We start from the raw sequence: 9,486 nt of genomic DNA on the forward strand, positions 1-9,486 counted from the left end.
AGACAACATACCAGTAATGGAGTTGATGAACTGTGTACGTGAGCTGTGCGGAGGTCTCATGGCCTGCCGAGTGATAAGTCCAAACAAATATGAAATCACCATGAGCCACCCGAAGGGAAAGAAGAGGCTCATGGACGGATTCAGAATCCGTGCCACTAAAGCTCACGTCAAAGAACTGAGTAATGACGAGTTGGTGGTGTCGTTTCTAAACATACCGTACTACATTGAAGACGAAGAAATTGTGGCCAAGCTGCAGGCGTGGGGGGTCTCAGCGGTGTCCCCGATCAAGAGAAGAATGTGGCCAGGAACAAAGGTGGCAGACGGGACGAGGTTCCTGAGAGTGAAGTTTAATGACCATGTCCAGTCACTGCCATACTCCACTAAATTCAACACAGTGCTAGGGGTGGAATACTTCAGGGTGCTCCACGATAAACAAATCAGGATTTGCAGAATGTGTATGCAGCCGGGGCACATTGTGAGAGACTGCCCGGACTTTATGTGTCACCAGTGTGGGGTGCAGGGACACTATGCAAGAGAGTGCCCCCAAAAGAATCAGAAGAGGTGTACCCTGTGCAGGAACGAGAAAGAACGGTGCAGGTGCAACGCGAGCGAGGAGGGGCTGAGCCAGACCAGTTCCAGCAGCTCGGACATGGAGAGGGAGGACGAGCAGGAAGAAGAGGAGCAGAATGGCGGCAGCCAAGAAATGATCCTGGAGAGTGGCGCGGAGATCCCGGTGGAGAAGGTGGGACAGACGACCACCACAGTGGCAGCAGAGGGAAGCAAGGCGAGTGAGCTGAAGCAGGCCGGAGGACCTGAGACGAGCGGCAAATCTGCAAAGGCGGCAGAAGCGGTGGTGCAGGAGAAGGACTCGGAGAAGGTGCCAGCACAGACAGTCCAGCCTAGGCCGCAGGGGCTGAGGAGGGCGCAAAGTCTGGTGGACATTGGGTCTTCCCTGGACAGCGAGAAGCTGGGCGAAAGCGGGGCTGGGCTACAGACAATACAGCTGACAGAGGCATCGGAAGAGTCCGACATGGACTTCTCAAAGGCAAAGGAGGTGAGGAAAAGAGAGAGGGCTGGTTCGTCGAGGGGGAAAACAAAGATAACTAGGAGGAGATAGAATTAAAATGTAAAGTGCTTTACCTAATGGCTTCCATGTCCCTGAACCTAGTGTCCCAGAATGTGAGCGGGTGCAGAAGTGAAAAAAAAATGAATGCGGTACTTATGCAGAGCTCGCATGCTGATCTAGTGTGCCTGCAAGAAACAAACTGGGACGAAAACTGTTTAAATACATGTACAAAGCAATGGAAGGGGGTTGTTTTTTCAAATGAGGGGACAGTAAGAGCTTGTGGTGTGGCCATTTTGGTCAACCCAAAGAGCATTAGTGGGTGTAGGGAAATAGCTAGGGATAAAGAGGGTAGATTCATTATAGTAGAAATAATTTATAAGGGGGAAATAATCAGAATAATAAATATATACGCCCCAAATAGTGGGGAGCAGAGGGAGCTTTTGTTCCTCGGGATAGAAAAATGGATAACGGGGGAGACAATAATTATGGGAGACTTTAATGTGGCGTTAAACGGAAATGACGTATCAAGAAATAATAAATTCAAGAGTGACGGGAGTAGGAGGGTTCTAAAAAACTTAATTACAAAAAATAATATGTTAGACGCTTGGAGGATCTTCAACCCTAGGGCTAGAGGGTTCTCAAGACGGCAAACGGTCATGGGCGTTTTAAAACAGTCAAGAATAGATCTGGCGCTAGTTACCTCAGGAAAAATAAAAAATATTGTAGATATTGAATACCAATTTAATATATTGAGTGATCATGCCCAACTAATTATGAAATATGGAGATAATAAAGGGGAGAGAGGAAGAGGTATATGGTGTTTGAACAATAGTATTCTTGACGATCATAAATATAAACAAAAAATTAAGATTTTATTAAATAACATAGCAACAGATATTAAATATGTACAGGACAAAAAAGAATACTGGGAAGACGCTAAGTGTAGGATTAAAAAACTAAGTATAAATTATTGTAAAGGTAAAAAGTGGGAGGAAGGGGTCGAAGAAAGAATGGTAAGGAACTTGCTGAGGATAGAGACTGAGCAAGCTGATGATAATAAAAACTATAACAGTGAAAAATATGAGCTGTACAAAGCCAAGCTTGAAAAAATGGAAGCAAAAAGATGTAAGGGGGCTGCAGTAAGGAGTAGGGCACAATTTTTGCTGGAGGGGGAGAAAAGCACAGCGTTTTTTCTAGGGTTGGAGAAAACAGCTCAGGAAAGGCAACACTTTACACAAATAGAAAACAAGGAGAAAACTGTGGTCAAAGGCAACGAGGAAATTATTAGAACTGTTTTTGATTACTATAAAGACCTGTACACTAGCCAGAATCCGCAGACGGCGCAGGTTAAAAAAATAACTAAAAACATTCAAACGCATCTAAAAGAAGAGGATAAAGCATACTGTGAATTGCCAATAACTATACAGGAGATAGAACATGCAATAAAAAAACTGAAGAAAAACAAGAGTCCGGGAACTGATGGGCTGACAGCCGAGCTGTACCAGAGCTTTCCTGAGCTGTTTTCTCCAATCCTGCTAGCTGTGTTTGGAGAAATACATTCAACCCAAAGTGTAACCGAAACCTTTACTGAAGGGGTCATCACCCTGATCTACAAAAAAGGTAGTAAAGAAAAACTGGAAAACTACAGACCTATTAGCATTTTAAATACAGATTATAAAATAATTGCAAAGGTGCTGGCAAATAGATTAAAAGAAGTGGTTAAAACAGTGGTCAGTGATACACAAACATATAGTATCCCTGAAAGAGATATACATGAAAATATAATTATAATAAAAGACATAGTTAAAATAATAAAAAAAGAAGGAGGGAGTTTGATAGGGATAGACTTAGAAAAAGCTTTCGATAGGGTGGAGCATAGTTTCCTATGGGAAACACTAAAACAGTATGGATTTGGCAAAAGCTTTATTAAATGGATAGAAATATTATACGAGAAAGCTAAAAGTCGCGTCAAGGTCAATGGTTTCCTCACCGAGCCTGTGGAGCTTAAGAGGGCAGTCAGACAGGGCTGCCCTCTGTCCGCTATGCTCTACGGCCTCGTGGCGGAACCTTTGGCCTTGATGATAAAACAGGATGTTAGAATTGAAGGGGTAAAAACAAGCAGAGGGAGGGAAATAAAAATGATACAGTATGCCGATGATATTAATATTTGTATCAGGGATAAAAAGAGCATTAGGTATATAATGGAGCACATGATGGAATATGGTCTCGCCTCGGGGGCAAAAATAAACATTGCAAAATCAGAGATAATGTACTTCAATAAAGAAAGTAAGGTGGACGATGAATGGGGGTTTAAAATAGAGAAAGACATGACAAATGTACTGGGGATTTATATAGGGGAAAATGAGGAGAGGGCCAGGGATGCAACCTGGAGTGAGATTATAAAGAAAACTAGAAACATATGTAATCTATGGTATGCCAGAGGTTTAAACCTAAGAGGGAAGGTAATAGTGTCTAATGCACTAGTCCTGTCCAAAATGAACTACGTAATGGGGTCCTGCGAGCTGCCAAACTGGGCGCTAGATTCACTCAATAGTGTGATTTCCTCATTTTTATGGAGAGGGAAGGGCAATTCGATCGCTCGCAGGACATTAATTGCTAGCAAAAGGGAGGGGGGTTTAGACTTAATTGATATCGGAGCCAAAAGAGACGCTCTGAGGGTGAAATTAATAGGGAAATTTCTTGATTCGAGGAGGCAGCACCCATGGAAAGACACTCTGGCGACCCTCCTGACGGAGTATGGTGAGAAAAGTAATTACAACCTATGTGGGTTTACCCCCAGAAGTGTCTCAGGGAGGTTGCCCGGGTTCTACCGTGAAGTGTTGGAAGCTTGGGACAAATTTGTGCCCTACCTCAGACCTGACGTGGAATACAAAGAGCATGTGATGAAGTTACCTTTCCTCAACTCGCCCCTCTTCTCCCACAAGGACAGACCCCTTGTATCCAAGGCTCTCCGCGATGCGGGCCTGACGACGCTGGGGGGAGTCTGTGCGAGAGAGGGTGAGATAGGTTTTGATTTGGAAAAAACACTGGCGGTCTTAAACAGGGAAAAGGTAACATACAAGAAAAAACAGATAGAGGAGATGGGGAGGAGAATTAATAGTTGTATTGATGATGTATGGCAAACAATACCATACAGCAACAGCAGGATGCAGGACGATGCAGTGAACTTCCTCCTGTGCCACGGTGGAAAAAATATCCCGGTCTCACAAATAAAAACTAAGATAATTTACAGCTTCCTCATAAAAAAACTGACTAAAAAACCAGCAGCAGAACCGAAATGGGCAATTGTATTTCCAAAAAAAGAGATCCAGACAATATGGCACAGCCTCAAGATTCCTTTCATTTCACATGCAGTTTTTAACACAGATTTCAAGTTAAGGCACAGGAGGATGTTTACTGGCATCGTCCTGCATCAAATATATAAAAACAAGTTTGAAAGGACGTGTGCGGTGTGTGGGAGCGAGGACGAGGACTTAGAACACCTCGTCCTCCATTGCCAAAGCCTTCAGGAACTGAGAAAATATGTAAAGCATCTAATAAAAACCTATTGCGGAGTAGGAGTTAACGCTCTACAAGAATGGGACTGGGTATGGCTTTTCGGTTTACTCAGAGGGGCGGGAGGGGAGGGGGGGGGCGGGAAGGGGCACGGTGGATCAAGTAAACATGTTACTTGCCTTTGCACGGCATGCAGCAGTCCTGAGAAGGAATTTTGCTCTTTTCGAAGGGAAAACAGTGAATGTAGTAACACTGTTTAAAAATACGCTGAAGGTGCACTTAGGACTGCTGCATGCCTGCAAGGAAGAGTGGTTCACCGGTGCTTTTATAGAAAAGGTAAAGTTATGTAAAATAAGGGAGGATGGGGGTTTGGAATTTTGTTTTTGAGCAGGTGTTTTTGGATAAGGGGATTTCTGTTATTATCGTTCTTATGGTTTACTCGTTTTTTTGTGTTACATATATTGAGTGGGAGTGTTTTGAGAATGTAGGTTGGGTAAAAAGGTTTTTTTTGTTGTTTTGGTTTGCCACAGAATGTTTGGTTTATTGTTTTTTTCTTGTCTAAATTTTATTTGATATTTTAATTTGCGAGTATTTATTGTGTTTGTTGTGTTTGTTGTGCTTAGACTCTGATATTTGTAGATATAGTATTCTATGAAAGTATGATTTTGTAAGATGGTACTTTTGATAATAAAAGATTAAAAAAAAAAAAAATTGTGCCCGATCTCGGAAGCTAAGCAGCCTTGTTGGTGCTTGGATGGGAGACCCCCTGGGAATACCAAGTGCTGTAAGCTTTTTCACTTTTCTCTCCATAAGGCAGAGGACACTGCTGCTTTTTCCACTTGAGAAATATGTGAGAAAGAGGCAAGATTGAAGAAGAGATCCATAAGAAGATGTGGGTAACAGTAAAAAGGGAAAAGAGAATCAATCAATATATCAATATTCTATTATTTTTGGAATGTTAATCAATGAACTGGTTTAGGTTCGTAAGCATTTTGCAATTGACCCACTGTTGTTGGTATTTGAGTCTTTTCAAGCCGGTTCAGACCAACAGGTCAGAGTTCTCTGTGAAGAAAAGTAAAATTTAATTCACCATTCACCCTACTTTCTTGACCATTCAAAGAACTGCTTCATTTTTTAAAAATGGGGTCCCTTTGAACATAAAATGAGATTCCTTAAACATGAACGTGTCACAAATGTACTATAAATGACTGCAAATTGCAACAGCTTTTAAAGGACTATGTTTTGGAGACAAACTTGCTTACGGCCACACCTCCCTGATCACTTACGAGCGTCAGGTGTGTTGCTATCAGTTGGTGAATCCTCGTCGAGGCAGCAAGCTGCTCCTTCTGCTCTCTTTTTTCTCTCCCTTTGTTCTTTGTTTAAACCCTGAAAATAGGTAACTTTAGATTTATTTTATGTACGATTGCTGGCAGAGTCCCCCCAACAGTGTCTCACTGATTGGGGGGAAGCTTTCATTTCCTCGTTTTGGAGGTTTCTTCCCCCGGTCTCTTTTTCTGAACGGGGAGTTTTTTGTTTGTCGCCGTAATGGCGGACACACCTGTGTACCAGACCCGGACCGGCTTAACAACTACCCAAACAGAAAATCCCAACAACATGGAGGAGAATGGTGTGAGTGCAACAAATGTGGCTGAAAAGAAAAGAGAGGAACAAGACATGAGAAAGCTGACGGTAAACGTGGAGCTGGACGGTGGTGATGGGCTGAGTGCAATGGAGCTAATTGCCCACGTGCAACGACTGTGTGGACCTCTGCTGGCATGTAGGGTGATTAGCCCGAGAAAGTTCGAGCTAACAATGCACCACCCAAAAGGAAAAGAAAGACTTATGGAGGGGTTTAAGGTGAGGGAGACGCGAGTTCACGCAAAGGAGATAACAAATGATGAGCTTGTGGTCTCTTTCCTTAACCTCCCATATTACATAAAAGACAGTGACATTCTGGCCAAACTCGAAAGCTGGGGAGTAAGGACTGTCTCCTCCGTAAGAAGAAGGATGTGGCCAGGATCCAAGGTTACGGATGGAACTAGGTTCCTACGTGTTAAGTTTAACGACCGTGTACAGTCTCTCCCATACTCAAAGTTTGCTACAGTGCTAGGGTTTGAATATTTCCGTGTCTTGCATGATGGACAGAAAAAAATCTGCAGACTTTGTATGCAGCCTGGGCACATACAACGAGAGTCCCCAGAATTCTCATGCTTTACCTGTGGTAAGGACATTTTGCACGTGAGTGCCCAACAAAAAAGACACTTAATTGCAGGAAATGCAATAAAGCCCTGACAAATTGTGTGTGCCAGGATGATGTGGTGGAGGAGAGGGAGATGGAGGAGGAGAAGCTGGATGAGATCTACAGCTCGGTGGAGTCTTTCGTCTCCGGATCCGAGAACGAGCAGGACCTGGTGAGCGACGAGCAGGAGGAGGCAGACAACGGTGACGAGGCTGTGTCTGAAACCGCTCTGGAGCGGCTGTTGACGGTGGAGAGTTTGGAGGCAAGTACTGAGCTGACACCGATGCCTGCAGCCAGGGCGGTGGTGAAGCCAGGGACAACAGCAGGAGTGCAGCTGACGCCGGAGATGACATCTGGGGCTGTGGTGCGGCTGGAGACTCCCCAAGAGAAAGCTGAGAAGGAAGGAGCCATCCCTCGAGTCAGTGGTGAGAGGATTGCAGGGACGGAGATGGTGACGAAAGAGCCGGTGGTTGGTGTGCAAGCGAGGGCGAAGGCTTCGGTGGAGATGAGGTCCTCTCTAGACGTGGCTGATGCCTTCAAAGGTAGGGTGAGTGGCTCTCCCCTGCTGCGGTCAGAGTCCCCCTCAGACTCTGAGATGGAGTTCCTGGAGATTCAAGAGGCTAGAATAAGACCTGGTGGTCCTGCAAAAAATGTGGGGAAAAAAATTTAAATTTTAGCAAATCTGACAATGATATTTGAGGAAAGTAGAGAGATAATAAACAAATGGGGATTCAAAATAATAGATGAAAGGAAAATACTGGGGATCTATGTAGGGAAAGATAGGGGTAAGGCTAGGGACAGGAATTGGAGGGAAATTATAGGAAAAGTTAAAAATATCTGTAATTTGTGGCAAGCCAGAGGCCTGACCTTAAGGGGAAAGGTAATCATATCTAATGCTCTAGTTGTGTCCAAAATCAATCACATTTTGGGGTCTTGCGAGCTGCCCATTTGGGCTTTAAATTCGTTGAACAGCGTGATATCTTCCTTCTTATGGAGGGCGCGGGGAAACATGATTGCTCGTAAGACACTAATAGCTAATAAAAAGGAGGGGGGCCTAGATTTGATTGACATAAGTGCGAGAAGAGATGCACTGAGGATAAAACTGATAGGACGATTTTTTAATCAAGAGAGGCAGCATCCTTGAAAGGACGCCCTGGCGGGTCTCCTGGCAGACTACGGAGAGAAGGGCAGTTACAACTTGTGCGCTTTCTCTTTTGGAAATGTTTCAGGAGACTGGCCAGGGTTCTATCGAGAGATGCTGGAGGCGTGGGACAAATTTTTGCCCCACCTTATTCCTGACATGAAACTAAAAGAGCATGTGAGGAAATTACCTTTTCTTAACTTGTCCTTCTTTTCCCACAAAGGCAGACCTTTAGTGTCCAAAGCCCTCCGAGAGGCGGGTTTGACGGCGCTGGGGGATGTCTGCGGAGGGAAGGGTGGGTTAACCTTTGACAAAACCAAAACTTTGTCGGTACTGAGGAGCGTGAGAGGCCCCTTTTAAGGGAAAGCAAATCGATGCACTAGGCTTAAGTATTAATAACAGCATAGAAAGGGAGTGGCGAGAGCTCAAAGAAAACGACAACAATTTGATGCAGGACGATGCTGTAGATTTCCTCCTGTGCCAAGGGGAGAAGTCTACAAATATATCAATTATTAAAACCAAAACAATCTACGATATACTGATTAAAAAATTGTGGAAAAAACTGGCAGCTGAAGTAAGATGGGCAACAGTGTTCCCAAACTTTGACATAAAAAGCATTTGGCTTAATCTAAAAATACCATTCATCCCGCATTCAATATTTGGACTACAAACTAAGGCACAGGAGGTTCTACTCCAGCATCGTCCTGCATCAAATTCACAAATTAAAATTTACAAGAACTTGTGCGTTCTGCGGCATGGAGGACGAGGACTTAGAACACCTTGTTCTCCATTGCCAAAGTCTTCAAGAACTGAGAAAGTATGTACAGAATCTAATAAAAACCTATTGCGGGGTAGGAGATAACACCCTGCAAAAATGGGACTGGGTATGGCTTTTCAGCTTGCTCAGAGGGGCGGGAGGGGGGGGGAACAGTGGATGAAATAAACATGTTACTCGCCTTTGCACGGCATGCAGCAGTCCTGAGAAGGAATCTTGCTCTTTTCGAAGGAAAAAAAGTGAATGTAGTGATGCTGTTTAAAAATATGTTGAAAGGGCACTTAGGACTGCTGCATGTCGGCAAGGAAGGGTGGTTCACGGGTGCTTTTGTAGAAAAGGTAAAGTTATGTAAAATAAGGGAGGATGGGGGTTTGGAATTTTGTTTTTGAGCAGGTGTTTTGGATAAGGGGATCTCTGTTATTATCGTTCTTATGGTATACGAATGGTTCGTTTGTGTTACATATTGAGTGGTAGTGTTTTGAGAATATGGAATGTAGTTTGGGTAAAAAGGTCCTTTTGTTTGTTTTATTTTGTCACAGCATGTTCGGTTTATTGTTCTTGTTGTCTAAATTTTATTTGATTATTTAATTTGCGAGTATTTATTGTGTTTGTTGTTTTTTGTGTGCTTATATTCTGATATTTGTAAATATAGAGTATTTATGAAATTAAAAAAGTATGAATTTGTAAGATGTTATTTTTGACAATAAAAGATAAAAAAAAAAATTTAAAAAAAATCACGTCCCTTTCAG

Source organism: Cebidichthys violaceus, unplaced genomic scaffold (genome assembly GCF_023349555.1).
Source record: "Cebidichthys violaceus isolate CVI_PGR_0920_01 unplaced genomic scaffold, fCebVio1.0.p SCAF_127, whole genome shotgun sequence".
Lineage (NCBI taxonomy): Eukaryota > Metazoa > Chordata > Actinopteri > Perciformes > Stichaeidae > Cebidichthys > Cebidichthys violaceus.